The following is a 20,219-nucleotide window of genomic DNA, read 5'->3' as shown; positions in this document are numbered from 1 at the left end:
CCTATGAATCAGTTGGGGAAAACCGTCACTGATCTTAAAGGTGAACTCACATTGTTTTCTCTTCCCATTTATACGGGGACCCTGAAAAACGTGTGCTATGTGGGTGTCAATGTGACACTCACATGAAGGGCATTTTGTTGAACATTAAATCATATCCAACAAGCATTTGTCACTTTTGATTTGCTCCTGTCCTGAATGATGCCTGTGCATTGGTTTCTGTGGTGTAGGTCCTATGTCTGAACCTGATATGTTAGCTTTACTGTGATGTAGCCATCTTGTTTAATTTGATTGTTTCATGTTCAATGATCAGTTTACTGTCTCGATATTCACTCTGAAAGAAAGACAGATATATGATAGTGTGATGATGGTATAAGTAAACAGCTTGGGAGCATTTGCTTCTACTGGAGCATTCATCAAAAATTACTGGTCAACCAATCAGAAGTATGCTTGAGATAACATAAAACATATGTCATATCAGGCAGTCAGTAAAACAAGAGTTTGAACTATACCTTACTAAATGGGATGATGGGACAGTTCCATCCAAAAATGTTGGAGCATTAAGGTATTTATTTTTTATTTCTTTTAGTGCGTACTATCAACATTTGGATTCCCTTAAGCGTTTACATGTGAAACTGAAAACTCTTGAGATACCAATAATTGTAATGGAACACCAACTTTTTACATGTTGTATTTTTCTTCTTGTAATAGAGGTGTTTTCATTGGAAAGGATAAACATAAAATAGATCAACATAAACGATTCATTTAAATCTAGTTGCAAATACTTGCAGAAACCAAATCTAGTCTGTGACTCAAAAACATTTGTGATATTTCCTTGTGAAGCTTTTCTGTTCATTTTGCAGCTGCCATCATGCTTACATCCTCAATGAAAATTAATGAGTCCCAGAACACACCATTCTAGCCCAACCCATGACATTCCTCCACTACTGACATCCATCTTGTATGTTTGGGATCATGACCAGATCCCTTGTTTTTCCAAATTGCTGTCTGTCTCTTGTTTCAGTCCGTAAAACTTGGACTCCGAATTTTTGAGGCTCATCTCTGAACTTTTTGGAAAATTTCAGTCTGGCTGTCCAATTTTTTTTTTATTTTGCTAATTGGTGGTTTGCATCTCCTAGTTCTGTTCTTTTTGTCCTTCCCTCTGAAGTTCATTGTGGATATAAACTGTTTTATGTCTTTTCTTCAAAGGACTCAGTATGTTTCTGTGGTCAGCTGCTAATGTTTTAATTTGGTTTTCAGCCAATGGATGTTGCTTTGTACCTCAGTTTTTTTCTTTCTTCTTCAGTATATTCCATTGTCCACGCTATAACCAATGTTTCTGCAATGGTTCTTATGGACTTCCCGTTTTTTTAGCCTCACAATTGCTTTTTTTCGACCTACAGACAGCTGTGTGGTTTTTATGTTGGTTACGCCTCTAATTTAAATGCAGTCTGCAGGCAAAACCAAACTCATTGCAGATATTCAGTGTTTTATTAGAATAGTAATCATAACAGTTATAACACCTGGGCAATAAAATGAGTACTTATGCTCCCCTAAAAACAAATATACTGAACGTTTTCATACTTTTAAAGGCTGCTGTATGATGTCTTTTCAGGAAAAGACCCAAAACATAGTCACATCTAACTGTGCTACAAATCTGTGACTGCTCCATACCTACTGACTGAGAAAGTGCAGGCTGTGGATTGTAATCTCCTCAGTAGTGTTTCTGCGGCCATCTGTGTCGCAGTGTTAGTGTGTGTGTGAAGCGGTCTGTGTGACGTCTGTTTGGTGCCCGTGCGGGCTGGTGCTGCATTCATCTTTCAGTCACCCAAAAGCAGATGTCACCAGGACAACGGGGAGCGGCAGATTGTGGTAGCGACCACGCGGTGGCAGGTTGAAGGTGTCTCCGCCCCACTGGGCCCAGCAGATGGAAGCTGAGGTCATTATCTGCTGTTCAGTTTATCTCCTTACTGCCTTGCCGCGCGTCTCTCACTGTGGTGATGTACTGTAAAGAGTCATCAGGTCAGTTACTGTGTGATCGGCATTAAATGTAAACATATCATTAGGAGCTTGACGTCATTAGGCAGCTTACGCTGTTTGTCCTCCTGGTGATCTAAGCTCATTATCTCTGTCTTCCCTGTGGATTGTCATAAATATTTTCTTACCAAGTCCTAGGCACACAAATCTGATGGAAATATGAAGACAATTATGCGCAAGAAAAGCTCTCCAACAAGCACAACTGTTACATGACCCCAATTATAGAGCGCTACCACTTCATTATATTGAGCAAAACTAAAGCACAAACAATGATGTGTTGCCAAACAGGACATATAAACCAAGTCATCAACTACAGACAGAAAGTAGGGCAACCTGGAAAAGAGCAGCCCTCCACAGCAAGCGGCAATTTCTAGTTTGTTATGCTGCTAGAATCCTATAATAAGCAGCGAGGACATAGGCAGATCTAAGTTTTATGTGCTTTGGTTCATATGCTGTTTGTTTGGCATTCTGCAGACAGCAGTCTGTAATGCTGAGTTTTCCTGTCCACTGCAGCATTAGCAGGCTGTCTCTCAAGTCAGGAGTGTCAGCAATTATGCCTCAAACTGCCACAGGCTACAGTATATTGAGCAAATATCACTTCCTGTGTACCGAAAGCTCCTGCTGATTTGCAGCTTTCTGTTGCGTTTCTCTCTTCTAAATATGAAACAGAGCCACTCCAGATGTGCTTTGTTGGGCATGCTTAAGGTCACTGAGTGTTTCCTATGTGCCAGCGGCATAATGTTTGCAGCTCTGGTGCAACTCCAAATGTGCCAGGTTACTCCTGTTTGTTTGCCCTCATGGTCAAAGTGGCTTAGCAGCATTGTGCTGTAACTGTTTAACTGGATACAGGCAGCACTGAGTGAGTGCCAGTTGTTTACAGCCAGTGTGAACATGTGGCCCACAGACGTGCTGAAAACCAACTCACTGAGCCGTTGCTGGCTAACGAAGAGCTTTGCTATAAAGACCTACTTAAAAATTAAAGATGACACTTTAGTTGCTTGGCTTTGTGAAGACTTCCTTTTGAAATATTTGAATTTGCAGCAGTTTGGCTGATCTTTTCCATTTCATTCATTATTGCATTACTTGTTTAGTACATTCATTTGATTTAGTAAATATCAAATAATGACTAAGATTCAATGGTTCAAAGTTTTTCGAACCTTTTAATCTTAGTCATTGCATACATAAAAACAATGGCCTATCGGGAAAAAAGAAAGTATTGTTGATTTACAACAACGGACCTAATGATATCCACAAATGTCATTAGGAAATAAACAAATCTTGCCTCTACAAATTATGATCCTGCATGTTTTTACATGATAATTGGATGCACATTGTTTTTTCTCAGTCCCTGAACCAATTGTATGCGAACTGTATATCGCTATTTAATCCTTTCTTTCATTCACTGCATGTGTATCACTGACCTGAAGACACGTTTTGGCCTATAAAACGTGCTGTTGTGGAGAAACTGACTGCAGCCTCAATGTGTGCCAGGAGTAAATGCCCAGGCATGGTGCATTTTCATGGAGTTTTTCTGAATAACACCAGAATCTGTGGTTTGAATGTAATTTTTTTATCAAACAAACAGCATTGGAGACACTTACAATTACAAGTTATTTAATTCAAAATGTAATGAAAGAGTACCAAGTTAAATTTCTTGGCCAAATTAGTGTAACCAATCATTTATCAGTAATGTAACTAAATTAATTTGCTGCATGATGATAGGAAGAGTTCCAAAGACAGGACAATTATTATTATTTTTTATAATAGATATAATAAATTTTATCCTGTCACTGGTAGAAAACAGAAAACAGAAAAAGAGCTGCATTTTATACATTCCAAAATTACAAATGCAGAAAATATCATTTCATACATAAAATTACACCTTCATACTATTAGTGCTCGTAATAAGAACACAATTTGCATACTTATATGTATAGATAAGCACAGTGTGTTTTCTCTGGTTCATTGCTGTTGTAATCATTAAAGTAAAACCTGTTTATATTCCTGTTGAGAATTTTCTACTTTTTAGCATTCCCAGTGACTACAGTATTAAAGTTAAGTGAAGTTTATATTCTTTATATTGCTCTCATATTACTCCTTAAACTGTGTCCTGATGGCTTTAATGTTTATGTGCTTCCTGCTACTGCCCACACAGTGACTTCTCATATCACCCATAAATAATTCTATTAGGATGAAGATGGCTCAGTGCCCAGACGGAAACTCAGTGATTAACATAATTCCCGACTATGAGGCACACTTCTCTGCTACGAAGCCGCCTGGGCGCACCTTCACTCCCCCCTCCAGCGCTACATCCATTTTTGTCCCCTATAGCATTTTAGTGAGTAATAGAGGGGCTTTGGAGCTCTGGGTCTTCCATTTACATGTCAAAACCTCCCCAGGCCCTGGATGTAAAGGACCCAATTTAGAATGACAAAGCTCAGTCAGAGACAGCTGATCCACAAAGCAGGGCTGGTTAAGTTCTTCCTCTCAGTCACCAGCTGCTCCACTCACCCATACCACCTCTATTCAACAAGCAGACAGGGAAATCCTGCCACGTGCATTTGCATGTAGTCTTTGAGAAATAGAGAATTATGTATATTTCTCATCGGTTTTTGCTTCATAACAAAACTGCCACGTGTGCAATGCAGTGAAAAAAGCTTTGTCTTTTTTTTATCCAAACAAGTTTTAGTGTTTGACAATAATAACCCGAGTTAAAACAAAGTATGAATGACTTGATGAAGGTTATGGTACATCCTTTTTACATGATTTAAAGCCGTACTTTGACTTTCAAATCCCTCATTTTGTTTTTTTTGTTTTTTTTGAGCCATTCAGAGGTAGACTTGCTTGTGTGCTTTTGGTCACTCTCTTGCTCCATAATCCAGATGGGTCAAGGTCAAAAAAAATGTCCAGACATCCTCCTTTAGGATCTCTGGATGGAGACATTAATTTCCTCTACTGTCACTTAAGGCAAGTCATATAGATTCTGAAGTGGCGGGCAAGTTCATCACACAACCATCTTCATATCAGACTGTTGGTACGACTGTTGGTGTAGCAGGACACACACTCTTTAATTACCTCCTGGTTGAGTTGTTGATGTGCTCTTGGAGTAACTTTCTTAGGTTGGCCACTCTTAGGAAGGTTCATCACTGTGTAATACTTTCCTCATTTAATCTAAGGGTAGTTTTTTTTCGAGTGTCCATAGAGGCGGCTTTAAAACAGTTTCCAGATTGACAGATGGTTTTATTATTTATCATCAGGGCTTCAGTTTTTCTGGATAAAGACATGACAAACGAGATTTTTAAGCCTCCTTTATGTTGTCAGACAGACACCTGCAAGCGGTGAATATTTGTAGCATTGTATTTTGAATAGCCTTCAATTGTTTAGAACTTGACGTCTCAAAACGAAACGTTTTTTTTTTGGGTTTCCTCTTTTCTTTTAGGGTGAAAATAGGTCATGCAAATAACCTCTCGGTTCCTGTGCCTTTGTGTGGTTGTTGACTTAGCAGATTTAAATTCCAGTAGTAAGAGTCCTGAGGTTTCAAAATTTTATTATTATTATTATTATTTTTACCTATTTGTATAAAGCACATAGATCATCAGATAAACTGACCAGTCACTGCTTTATAAGTTGATGTGGGTGCAGCATCTACAGCAGCACTTTATCCCTGAGCCTTTTTATGTCAGCGTCTGACATAAAGAGCCATAGGGATCTGAACTGGAAATACAGGATACTGGCTGGAACTTGTAGGCCACACCCTGCATGTTTTGCCTAAAATGTTTCTCATTATCTATAGGAAAAACATTGCCCTTTCCCTCAATGCATCCTTCAGATCTCTACCTCATGACCTTAATCTACAGTGTAAGAACCACTGGAGCAAAAACAGCAAAATAAAAAACCCCAGATCTAAATAGTTATGACAGTTAAAAGAGGAGACAACTCCACAACAGTCCCAGATTGTAAGGTATCACTTGTTCCTACTGCTTCGAGGAACAGATTACATAAGTAGATTTACAACAGCAAAAAAAGGGGACATGTTTCATTAGCGTCACTTGTGCCAGTTCTATATTTGGAGCATGAGCCCACAGAAAGAGACAGGGATGAAAATAGCCTTTAATAACCCAGATTGGGAGCTTCAATCCACTCCCTCCCCCTCTCTCCCTGCCACCAGTACAGTGACAGGCAGCACGCTCTGCAGAGAACCACTCAGTTCATCCAATCACAGCGCTCCACCTGAGTGGGCAGGAGGGAGGAGAGTGTGGGAAAAATGGAAGGGGGTTAAATAGATGGACAAAAAATGGCAACAAAAACGAAAGAAGGGTTGCGTGTGTTGTTTAAGAGGACATCCTGGAAAAAAAAGAAAAAAATCAAGGAAAGAGCTGAGTAAGTTAAATGCCTGAGGCTGCCCACATACCAACCATAAGAGAATGCAAAACAGATTCACCTTCGCCATCTGTAATTGTATTCACATTGCTGCATATAATCTTATTTATATGCAGCATAAAAAAATCAGTTTTCCTATTTTATGTATTGTCTTATAAGACAGCGTCAGAAGATTATAATATCCTTGAACAGTTCATTAATGCTAATAATTCAATCAATCAATCAAATTTTATTTGTATAGCACATTTCAGCAGCAAGGCATTTCAAGGTGCTTTACATAATTAAAAAACAAAATAAAAACAGCATGTGACATTGAATAAACAGTAAGAAAGAGAAAGAGATTTTTGAAAAAAAAAATAAAAATGCTAATAATTCAGTTAAAAATTACAAATCCTACCTTATGTGTAGTCTTTGTATTATATATTGTTGTTGTTTCTGTTAAATTGAATAATTATGGTTGCATCTAATTAAAAGCCCTATTTCAATTTCTTTGAGAATTCAAATGTAATACAAAATCAATAAAAAAGTATTTTACCACAGTCTGCACAGTCATGGGAAAAACTACTGACTCAACAGCTGTGCAGCAGACAGTCACTGACACCCTCTATTGGTGCTGGGGACTGTGCTGGAGTTGTTTAAGGGTTCAGTGTGAAGTTTCCACAGTCAGTGATGATTTGGGGGGAATGTCATCTTCTGATGTGAGTCAACTGTTTCTTCAAGTCCAAAGTCACTGCAGCCTCCGAAGGGGAAATTTTAAATCACGACGTGCTTCCCTCTGCTACAGCAAATATTAAAGAGGCACTCACTTCGTGTTAAGTGTGACTTGGCACATGCCCTCACTGCCAAAAGCACTATTACCCGATTTAATTGCTATGGTGTAATTGTACTTAATTTGCTGGCAAACTAACCTGACCTCAACTTCATAGAAAATATATGACGCATTGTCAAGTGGGATGTGAAAGTCAGCAGATCTGACATTGCATACAAGTTGAAAAATGCTGTTAAAACCACATATGTGTGTTTTTCTGAATCTTCGGCAGAGTCAAACGGCTGATCACCTCCATGCCACACCCCACTGATGCAGCAATTCATGCCAAAATAAAAGCTCCAAGTACTGAGTGCATATACTGTAGAATACATGACATTCTTTTTAGTAGGATGACATCTATGATCTTCTGTAATACTCCTGATGTATGATAAGCCTTATTTATGGTTTTCATCAGTTTGAAGCCAAAATTAGCAAAAAAAAAAAAAAAAAGAAAGAAATGACTAAAATCACTCTGAATTGATAGAGATTTATTAGACAATAATTTTGAAAATATCCTCATTTCTGGCAAACTGCCTGTATGAACTGGTTTCATTCTATTTGAGATGTCAGAGGTGGCTCTACAGAGAGCTAAGCATTCAAATCTGCTCATCATGTATGTATTTATGTTGGTCTACATGTGCAGAGGGTGAGGGGTGTTTGGTGAAACCCAATCTCCTCACATTGTGATGCCCATCACCCCCAGAGAAAAGCAAGAAACAACAGGCCCATCTGTGCTTAACAATGGATCTGCACCACAGCAGGCGAAACTCAAAAGACTTCATTCAGTCCCCAGGTTCTCTTGGTGATGGTTGGAGGAAAACTAGCCATGACATGCTTACATTCACAGCAGACATGTCTGTCTCTGGTTTGGACAAGCTCAAATTTAATATCATTCTTGCATCAAGATGCAAATATTTTTTTCCACAGTGGTGTTTCCTTTACAATGCTGTAAAAAGGTTGTTAATCTTTTACAGATATATTCAGTTTTTTTCCCCCTTTGATGTCACATTTATATGTTTTATCTGTTAATCATAGAATACATTTTAGTATTAGATTCAAAGGCCCATCTCACGATGGCTAAAAAAAAAAGGATCGCTTTTTTGATCATCCCCAAGACTGTGGGGAAATGTTCTGTGGACTGATGAGCCAAACGCAGGACATTTACTGTATTTACAGAGCCATAAAATCAGCTTTCTTGCTGAAAATTCTGAAGGAGAATATTAGTTGACAGAGCTATTGAGCAGGATAATGATCCACAGGACACCAGCAAGTAAAAAAAAAAAAAAAAAAAAAAAATTGTTCTGGGGTGACTTGATCAAAGTCCAGGCCTAAATCCAAATGTCATGTTATGGCATGACCTTAAACAAATTGTTCTTTAAAGATTTGTAGGTGTTTGTTTTCATTGTGTTTGTGTTTAGATCACTTCGGACTTCTTTGTTATTTGTTTAAAGGTCTCGCCATACTCAGGTAGTTTCTCTGTGTTTATGATACGTCTATGAAATCCCATCCCTGACAAAACAAGGGCACCACAACCCACCTACTGTTTTAAAAAAAGGCCTTAAAACATTTCTTTTTAGCAAAATTTGTTGTTTCATTTTCTTAGATATTGGTTCTAATCTCTTTTTATTTCTTAATTTTTTTGAATTATTTTCATCTATTGTTTCTGCCCTTTGAGGTCTAAAGCTACAAAGTGAATTATAAATAAAACCTATTGTAATTATGTTTATTGTTATTGTTAGAAAAAAACTTTACCATCCTGTTAATTCCTTTGTTTTTAGTTTCTTAGTTATTTCTTGCGTTCTTCACTCTCTTCATTTTGGTTTGCTCTCTTATTGATAGTGTTAGCCTTTTTCTCCTTGGTTTGCAGATCTTTTTGTTTCTAGTTCAGCTCCCTCTGTGCTAATTAATCTCCTTCCCTCAGCCTCTCAGTTTGCTCTCTGCCTCAGCTATTCCACAGTCCCCTGGTCAACTCACCTGTACCTAATTTCATTTGCCATACTTTCCTCGTAAAAGCTCACTGGTTTTTATTATCCTTTACTGGTTCTTCTCTTTACGCGCCTGTGCTCCTTGTCCTGCTCTTCCTGTGATTTCCCTGCATATTTTCCTTGTTTATCACAGAAACTTTCGTCTTTTTGTCACAATCAGTCCCTGTGCTTGGGTTCTTTACTAACGACTAACACGACACATCCCTTCGCAAAAGCCTCCAAAGTGGCTAAAATCCCTAAACAGCAAAGTAAAAGGTGCTTCACAACATACAGCAAACAAGTGGGAAGTACTGTAATTAGATTCAAAGGGCAATTATGAAAAGGTTGGTTTTGATATTGTTTGTTTTCTTATTCGAAGGAAATTATTGCTTAGAAAACCTACATTTTATATTTCTGGTTATTTTTGACAGAGAAAAAAAAAACAAAATTTGATCTGAAATATTTAAGTGAGCCTGGAAAACAAAAAGGTTGACAACTTTTTTCACAGCACTGTATGTTTCAGTTTCAATAGTCTTAGCCTGCCTCTTTGTTCACGAGACACGTTGAGCTACGTGGTCCCTATTAAATAATATACTGATACATTTTCTCTCATGCTGCCTTTTTCCCGGCCTGCTTTATCTGCACTCACCCAGTTAATTATTTATTTTGTCTTAGATTTCTTAGAATGCGTTCCTGAGACTCTGCCTGGGACCACAACTGGGGGTCACAACATTTCCAAATGACATTTCAAGATATTTCTGTTGGAGGCAGGTCTGCGCTCACAAACAAGAATACAAATACGAATGTTTTCTTTTTCTTTCAACCTTTAACGTCTTTGCCGCTGCTGGGGGATCGTGCCCTTGTCATTGCATTTGCAGGACAAGTCAGTGGGAATACAAACAGTTTACCAGAAACAAAAAAAAGAACATGAGATCTAGATTCTCAAATGATTAGGTTTATTTGTCTTGACATGTTGGATCAAGCACCAAAACTAGCCATCTCCACCACCCAGAGCTGATTGGTGTAAAAACGGTCTTGAACTCCATATTGAACGTAATAAAAAAGATTTTAAAAAAATGTGTAATTTAGAAATGCTTTATGTCTATGGTAACACTATTCTGGTAGAGACACATATTATAAGCGAATCTAAATTGACCAAAGAACATCTACATCATACAAAAATATTCTTTCTAGAGTGTAAGAAATGAGTCAAAATTCTCTTTCAGTCATCTGTTCACCTGGAATTTGACTGCAGTTTTTTTTTTTAAACTTGTTCTCGGATGTTTTAGCCCATCCACCAGTGTCAGTGTGTCTAAACTATTTCAGACTTGTTCCAGATTGAAAGTTAAACAGAAGCCGTATTAAGTCAAAGAAGGGAGGTTGTCTGTTTGATGAAACAGGGAGGTTGCTTTGCTAGGAAGTTAATATAACACAGTGTCAGAAGGATGATACGTGTTTCAGCAGAGTACCAAGTGACCTGCTTTGCATAAACTAGATTGGAGTGGATTTGGCTGGATTGTCTTTCTTTGCTCTGAAGACAATTTTGCATTTAACAGTTGATGACTGAAAAGGACACATGTCTGTACTTTTCCACCCATAAGCCATTTATTTTCTTTAAGCTTTTTATTTTAAAATGTATTTCATCTTAATGGAGTAAGAAAGACTTTTTCTTCAAATTGTGACACAGGTTTAGGTAGTAGTATTTGGGTCAAATTTAGCAGTAGCTGCAAAGCTGATTGATGATTGATTACTTATGTCATTCCAGGAGAGTTTGTGAGGAGGAGAGGCATGGTCAGATTGATTTCAGTAAAGTAAAGTGAGAGTTTTGGAAAGAAGAGGGAAACATCTCATCGTGAGAGTCTCTGGCTTCAGTAGGATGACTGCTCCTCCTAAGGTGCAGGTAACAAGTGTGGCACTTGTGGAGTGAAATCCGGAAAACATAGTGAGAAGATTCATGCACTAAGCACCAAAAAACATCAGGCTTGTGAAAAATCTATGTAATAGGAATCATAACAATATATCAAAAATACAAGTATATAATGTCTCAATCTTAATTTTGGGATGACAACATGTAAATCTTAAAGTCTAGTTTACATCATGCACAGAATAAAAGACAGTTTAGACTTTAAGACAAACTACCCAACATTGTTTAAATTGGGAAAATGTGGAAAACCTCAAACCAAGCATGCAATGGAAGAACTTGTTTGCTCTCAATGTTCATCGGATGCGTTTCTCTGATGATTACCCCCTGCGTCTTCCAGTTTATGTTTTGCAGTCGCTGCTGATTGTTAGTGTGATTGTGCAGTATGTTTGCATAAGTGCACAGACTTTGAGTAAATACATTAGGGAGATAGACGTGTGGGTGTGACAAAGAAAACAACAGGCCATGTGACAGTGTTTTGTGTAGGTGACGGTCTCAGAAGTATTGCAGGTCTTTATTCCACGCAGCACAAACACAGCCAGCTCTCCATAGGAGGAAAAAGCACCAGTCTTTCAGTTTCAGGGCTTAAGCCAAGACTTTCCCCTCCCCCATTCCTAAGATGATCCCAGCACACACGTGGACATGCATACACGCCGTGCTTTTGCTCAAAGCAATTCAGGGGTAGGCTGCCATGTTCACACACACACATGCACGCGCAAATTGTGCAGTGGGTCGGCCTCTCCCCCTTTACACACTCAATTGTCTTCAGTGCCCTCCCTGTGTTTATTCACAGCGACCCCAGTGCTGATACAATCTCTTTCTATCTCAATTACATCAGCCAACTCTCCATCTTTCTCAGCAAGAACTATTTTTCCACTTCCACTTGTGCACTGCTGGATGTTCTACTCTAAGGATATGTAATAACACAGTTCTGTTCATTCAATATAGCATAGTAATAAAATTACACAATATTTTGCAAAGCTTCATTTGTACAGTTCAGAAGTTAAACTAAACTAATAAAAAAACAATGGTTGTTTACAACAAAAGAGCTACAATAACGCGCCCCATGGGAAATGATTAGGTGCTTACAGTCAGTTGCATCACCAAAATAATAACCTAAGCTCATCACATGATAGAAAGCGTCGCAATGTGTAGCGTGATGTAATTTATCATACATCATTCCAAATCAAACAGAGCTTGTTAAGTGGGATTTATCACTTGTGTCCTCCGTTTCATGTTGATCCTGTGTTTACATGTTTAGGATTTTTATTCAGAACTAATTTCACACTTATTCGTAGCCTTCAGATGTGCAATATGTTGTTATAAATTGGGAATAAATAGAGATAGAAGGTGATGAAGGACTTGGTTCTTAGATCCCATTAAACAGGAGTGAAATGTGTCATTTTTTTCTTTGTTTGGAAGGTGTTGTTTACTCGCGTTTCTGGTTCAAATAGTACAAAACTAATATACCTTTTCACATTTTGTCGAGTTACAGCCAAAAATGTGTATGTATTTTAATAGGATTTTATGGGAGAGACCAACACTGAATGGTGTATTAATGGTAAACACACCATCCCCCCAAAACATCATATCAACATAACATCAGAAAATTAACATTCACTGCTCTTTGTATGTTTTCATATTTTGCACAGCCAGAATTATTTTATGGATCTGATAGAACACCCTCCATGTGTTTGGGGGCTTTTTGTGGCTTTCAAGAACACCTTTCTTTTGTCACTCTTCTCTAAGTGATAGATTGATGCAAAGCACAACTAATACCTGATCTTTGGATCTTAGTAGCTCCCTTAGAGTAACTAAGGGAGCTTAGTAACTCCCTTAGTTACTAACATTGAAACTCTAGCTCTAACATGAGCTAGAGTATCAATGTTTTTGGATGATGGGTTGAGCACTGCTCCAAACCTGGGAATCGGTTTGATAAAATAACTCTGCCTTAAACCTCTTCATAACTTTATCCTTGACCTGTCTTCTGGTTTCGTTGGTCTGCATGACATATTTATGCTCAAGCTAATTTACACAGGTGGACTCGGTTTACTGATTTTGACCTCTAAAAGCGATTTAATTAGTTGAGCAGCAGCATCAGAGTAAAACAGACTTAGAACAAGTGAATGACACACTTTTCATATTCTTATTAGAATTTAGAAAACTAAACTATGCAATATTTTGCTTCCAATTCACAAATGAATTACATTCTTTAGATAAAATCTCATAAAATACATAGAATTGGTTTGGATGTAATTGTCAAAAAAAAGTGATAAAACAGCAAGTGGCATTAATATTTTTGCCAGGCACAAGATATTCCAAATCTATCATGCTTAACACAGCAAGAGCAAAGAGACTTAAAGCAAAGACCAAGATGCCAGCAAAGTGGTTTAAAAGATTTATTGTAAAGGGTTGCAGAAGGGAAGAATCAGTGAAGTCAGCATAATGGGTCCGGCTCAGTGGATGTTCTGGAAGCTGTTCAGTTAGTGTCGTGAAAGTTTAGAATTTCTGGTAATGATATTGATTATTGGTCTTGTACTCAGTTGAAGGTGAGGAATTGGAGAAGTACTGTGGATCCCTGAGCTCTCAAGAAAAGTTGGGTTAACTTCTAATTCATAGCAGATAAATGGAAGAGAGCACACAGACAAGTGAAGCTTGCGTTTGGAAAATGATGAGCCAAAGTAGAAACTTTGTTGTATCATATGCCCTGCGATCACCTAAAATGATAATTGAAGTCGACTCACCAATGTTACACCTCTGGGAAACAACCAAACACATGACAATCTGGCCAAGTAGGGAAGTGGTGCCGGCCCTCTTATCCTCAACCAGTCATTAGCAGAACACAGTAAACAGGAAGGAGAGAGGGAGAGACCAAAAACCAAACTCCCTGGAATCATGACAAAATCACGGTAGCATAAGAAAAACATACTCTCACAGTACATTAACCACCACTGCAGCTTTACTCAAGCGATGTGTAGAAGTAAAACGGTGAAGATGAGCATTTTTTTAAGAATAGCTATATCACAGATACAGAGTAAAGAAAAGTTAATGTAATTTGCATAGATGATTATTCATGCTTAAATTATAAGTAGAGGCTTTCTTGATATTAGTTACATTTAGAAATGATTTGGCTTGCTGATTGAAGGATATTATCATATTACTCAAACCACTCCACTGTGACCGTCTTATGCAGTTTTTCATCAAACTTCTCTTATGCAGTAAAATAGCTTGATGATCCTCACTGATTGCTTGCCTGGTGCTTTTCAATCAGGGTTTTTTTTTTTACTCTCTTTTCACTCTGGTCAGTTTTTTTTGGACACCACTTCATTTCTGTCATATTTTATTTTCTTTTTTTGTGAGCTAAACTCTCCATTCCTTTATTATGAATAAATGTTCCAGTGATGATAAAAGCTGCTGCCAGCTGTTGACTAACCTCTGCTGCTACAGCATAATTTTTATGCACAAATAATTACTGAATGGGGTATTTGGAAATCATTCTTCATACCACATAATGCAAACAGGTCCGTTCAATATACGCAGACAGGAGACAGGCTTGTTTGTTTACTTTTAGCTATTCATGTGTTTTCCCCTGTTTCCTAAATGTGTTGTATAATTGTGCCTAACTGTTCAAAGTTCTGAACATACACACGAGGAAAACTGAAAGTGTTACACTTATTAAATCTAGTGGCCGTACCCTTCCTGTGACAGACAATAACAGGAAGTGGTTAACGACGGTTTACATATCATCCTCTACACTGACAATGTTTTACAGCTACTTCTGCAGCAGCAGAGCTTTTTCAGCATCAAACATCACAAGGTCACTACTTCAGGATGCTCCAAACAAAAAACAGATCTCAAAATCAGGATACAAGCAGAGAAAGGTTATGACTCCCTCCTGGTCAGTTCATGTGACTAAGCACTGCAAAAGCACATTCTGTTTTAGACTGAGCTGGTTTAGTCAGACAGATCATTGCTGAGTTCAACCAGTAAGAACACATATCACATATGTTTGACATGTATTATTATAGTTATATATAAATCTAGGAACTTGGTTAGACAACAAGGTTACTGCAAGTGAACACAGATTTGCTCTAAAAATTGTGTTGGTTTTGCCTGACACAGTTACATGCTAGTCATTATGCCCTTTTATGATTTAGAACCAGGTTTGTCTCCAAATTGTTGCCTCTGCAATTGAGTACTTCATACAAACATAAAACAACAGTCACACAATAAACATACTCAATTCCATATACGAAATTGAACATATGCATATACAAAGGAAAGACAATACGTGTGTGTTGTGCTATCTGTGGATATTAGATCTAAAATGGCAAGAAAAAGTTAACAGAGATTACAATTGAACAAATTCATTCAAAATGCATGGTTTAGTGGGACTTATAAGAGGTGTGCATAAAAAAAACTAAGTAACATCATGATGTTGTAACAACCTTCTGTTCAAGTTCATAATAAGATTCATTATAGAGGCTGAAAAATGATTTGTGATTTTATTTTTAACTTGTTGCACTTTACCTTTCAGAGCTACAAAATGTTTTAGCAGAGAGCAACGTCAGGACTTTTCAGTGACACAGAGATGAAGAACATCAGGAGTTACAGCTGGCATGTTACGTAAGCTGGTATTTGTTTAGAAACTAGGGTTAGTCCTGGTTATCAGGACTGTAAGGACCTACTGCACAGTCCTGATAGCCAGTTTTGGGTAGGTACTGACTGCTTCATTAAACATGGATTACATTGTTAGCTGACACCATTATCTCTGTCAGCAGCTGTCGTGCAGTTACATTTGAAGTTGCCTGTCTTTATGCACATTTAGCAATAAATGGGAGGGCTCACCCGATTCACATACTTTATTTACATTATTGTAGTGTTTAGTCTTAACATTAAAAGCAGGTTTGCAGAGAAGGATTTTTTTTATCTTTGGTGGAATGTGATAGAGAATCCTTAAACGTTTTTACTTGAGTACTTTATTGGTCTGATTTTGGTCTTTTGGAGAACTTCGTGTGCCACCCTTGATTTTAAATCCTTTCTAATCATATTCAGAATCACTTTCCACACCCTAGCTAAATGTTTATGCTCATTGAGCCCACTTAAACTCTCTCAATGCAGCACAATTTTACAAGATGCCAGGAAAAGTGTATTAAAACCCATAGCTAATTAGCATTCACATGCGCAACTGCCAGCAAAGCGATGCAACTTTTTTCTCTCACTCATTCTGTAATTAATGTTCTTCGGGGGATGTGTAAATATAGTTGCTCGGTCTTTTAGCCAATTATGCAGAACAAAGACGGCGGATGTCAGCAGAATCCTCGCCGCTCTGGGAGCTCCCAGCCCAACCAGAACTGACCTTCAGGCTTTCACTTCTTTGCTGCTCCTTATCAGCCCATATTACTTTGTTATTGTCATCCAGGCAGCACAGCGGTATTCCAAGGACAGTTCAGGGTGTGAATTATGCCAGAGACTTAAGTTTATTTTCCAGCATAATTACCTTACCAAATGAAGTCTGTGACCTACCACGTCAGTTTGTGTCTGAGTATAATTGGCACAATTTCTCTCTATATACACATATAAATAAAAGAATATCTAAATAAGAACCAGACATATGTCTCAGATACTCTAGATGTAACAGTATCAATTAAGGAATCTACTTTGCTCAAGAGTGAACAAGAGATTCAGACTAGATTCCATGCGAAAGTCAACAAATACAATCTCAGTTTCATTTTTTTCTCTCTCTCGTTTTGAACACATTTCATTCTTGTCAAAATCTTTTTCAAAACATTTTAATGATTTAGAGTGCATTTCAGCAGTGAATCTTTACTTCACGCAGCATTTTTGGGTAATGCAGTTGTTTATGTAGCTATTTTGTCACAGGCTGTCTTATACGCCAGAGAAGTATGATTTATTATGATACACACATTCAGTTATTATGTGCCATGGTGTTTTCTTATAGTGCAGTCTAGTTTCCCCTGCCTTGTCACTTGCTTAGCTACTTTCCTAAAATGAAAAGGATCTGTTTCACATCAGCCAGAGACCCAACACAACTATTTTCAGTAAAAATGTTTTTCAGAAATTATTTAATCTTCAACTTGTTGTGTTCTATATTTCTATGAAGAATTGCAGATGCAGAGTAAGGGAAACAGGGAAAGCATTAGTCACTTTATCCATGTAAACAGATGTCTTATAATCACCATTTGGATTTATAATTGCTGTTTGTGAATGCAGTACTAGTAAGCCATGCATTGAACTACATTCATGATGCAAAGAGGAAGATAAACAGACATCTTGATAGCATTGATAGTGCTTATTGACTTTTATTCATGCGAAAGCTTATTGTGTTTGTAAATTTTGTCTTGAGTTGACAATTATGTCTATGACTTTTGGAACATACCTTAGTATACCACAAAGCAGCTTCTTCTAGCATAACACTCGTAAGACCGCTGCATTAAAATAATCTAATTTTGGTGATTTTGCTGACTAAGTCCTGGGTGAAATTTTGACAGATCCAGCCCTGGGTTGAGATATGAGTTATCCAAAAAGTAGATTAAAGTGACTCATTTCTAAAGTTTAAGATGCCAAAGAGTGAGCTGAAAACAACCCATAACCTGAATTGATAAACATGTGCTATTTGGTTTAAAATGAATGACTGTTTTACTTTAATCTTGCCATTTTCCTTAACTTTTTTATCTTTACAGGTCACTGCTGCCTATCTCTAACGGTCACTGAATGACAAACTGGCTACATCCTGGACAGGCCACCAGTCCATTATGGTCCAAGAAGAAACACACAGGGCAAATAAACATACAGGCTCACGCCCAAAACTAAAGGCAATTAAAGAGTAACCAATTAACCCAACATGAAAGTTTCTGGATGTTGTGAGGAAGCTGGAGTACCTGGAGAGAACCCCCAGTTTCACAAGAACATTCAAACCCTACCAAGATTCAAACCTAAAACCTTCTTGCTGTGTCAAAACGGCTCCACCATGCAGCCCTGAAACTAATGTGTAGCTTAGCTCTGTATTGCAATGACCTAAGTAAGTCTTCAACTTGAATTTAAATAAAAAATAAAATAAACTTCTTTTTTATGTGAAGTTATGATAAAAATGCCCATCAAACAATTATAACAGCCCTATAAAACATTTACACCTTGACAATATCCTTTGAGTTCATGGAGCATTGCACAGTTCAGCAACTTTACTTCATTATTTACTTAATTGAAGATGTCATAAATAAGACTTACTTTTTTCACATCATTTATTTCTCATGCAACAAAAGTGTCCACCTAGAAGAGGCTGAAAAAGAGTACAATTGGATAGGAATTATTTTGACTGCTGCTTTACTGAATGCTTGTAGCCGCAATTTTGTTCACAAATTAAACATCTGTGAAGAACTTTGATGAAGGTCCATTTCTATCACTAAGTGAACAAAGCTTGGCTTATTGATTTTCTAATCTCTGCCTCCCTGGTTCTGCTTCAGATACAACTAATCCAGTTTATAGTAGATTTCAGTAGCCAATTTGTCCCTGAGAAAGCCCCTCTTTGCATAGAATAATAATAGAACTTGAGACAGTTCCACTTAACTTTGATGCCAAGTTTCCCTCTAAGTCTCTGATGAGTAGATCTAATCCACTTGAATGTCATTTGAACGGCTGATCAAGGGAAGTGATCCAACTCAGGGAAACAGAACCCGCTGTAAAAAGGAACAAGCTTGTGGCATGTCTTTGTAGTGTAATAGGTATCACAACATGCAAATATTGATCAAAAAACCTAGACATCTTGAGCAAAATTATTTATATTATTTGCATGACCCTCACAAAATAAAGAATAAAAGTGAAATGGAAGGAAACCAATTCATGGTTTTCTCAAATCTTCTCTTCTTGTCAAAACAGGCAATTACTACATACTTGCTGAAGCCCCTCTCATTTAATAGTTATGCCATGGATAAATATGCATCCTTTATGGATTATTACATCATTCAGATAATATAAGGTGATCCTGTGAGATCAGGGGTTAATGAGTTGTTGGTAGGAGAAGCTTCCTACACAGTTTACCACAAGACATGTAGAGGATGCAACAAACTTGTGGAAGGAGATGCTTAGGTCAAATGAGATCAAAAATGAACATTTTGGCCAATGCTGAAAATATCAAATTAAAGTATTTCCATGTGGTAAAATGGTCCAGTCAAAGTCTATGGTTTATATCAACTGGGAGTCAGTAGCGAACTGAAAATTTTGTAACGGGTTTTATCTCCTGAAGTGGAAAGTTGATAGAGACAACATTTAAAGATATTTGTAGCTGTGACTGCAACAAAAGATGGATCTACGGTACAGTGTTGACGTGAAGAGGGGGGCTGATCACTACGCATGTCATGGTTTATAGATATCTATGGATAAAAAAAATCAACTCGGGTATAATTCTCCTTCAACTTTAAACTTTCAAATGCAAAATTACTTAATGAGTCTATCACATAATATCCTTTTAATAAGCCCAGAAGTTTCAGATTGTAGCACAAAAAATGTGAAAAAGTTTAAGATTTAATAATACTTCTGCAAGCCACTGTTTAAGAATAGATCCTCTGTTCAACGAGGGCTCATCAGTGATTAGCTTTTTGTCCTCTTTCATGATAAAACCCATTTTTATCTCAGTCTACAGGCATTGAGCCACAATGAACTGACATGGATCACATCGAACAAGGGCTTCTATTAGAAAAGACCTTGTCTTTACTGTCACTACTTGTCTTTGTACCGAACCATTTCTAATTCATCTTCCTGACTAAAGATGATCTTACCACAATGACACAGAGTCAATGAGCTCTGGTACAGATTTACAGCACAAGAAGGTGCTGTGACCTGTGATGAAAAATCTGCCAAGACAGCTGGAGGTGTGGCTCATTGACTGCACAATCTCTCAAAAGTGGGTCACACTTTTGCAAGGACAGTTCCTCATGTCTGAGTTAAACAGAAAGAAAAAAAACGATACTTGCAACTATCTGCAGTAGACATAAATTGGTTGGCGCTAATGGGACCGCACTGGGGGCCGGCGGTTTTGATGGCATTGTTTAATTAGATTTAGTCATGGTTGGATCCAACAAGAAGAGGGGGGGAT

This window comes from Poecilia formosa, unplaced genomic scaffold (assembly GCF_000485575.1).
Source record: "Poecilia formosa unplaced genomic scaffold, Poecilia_formosa-5.1.2 Scaffold86, whole genome shotgun sequence".
Classification (NCBI taxonomy): Eukaryota; Metazoa; Chordata; class Actinopteri; order Cyprinodontiformes; family Poeciliidae; genus Poecilia; species Poecilia formosa.
The sequence above is the reverse complement of the archived record's forward strand: the minus strand, read 5'-3'. Positions refer to the sequence as shown.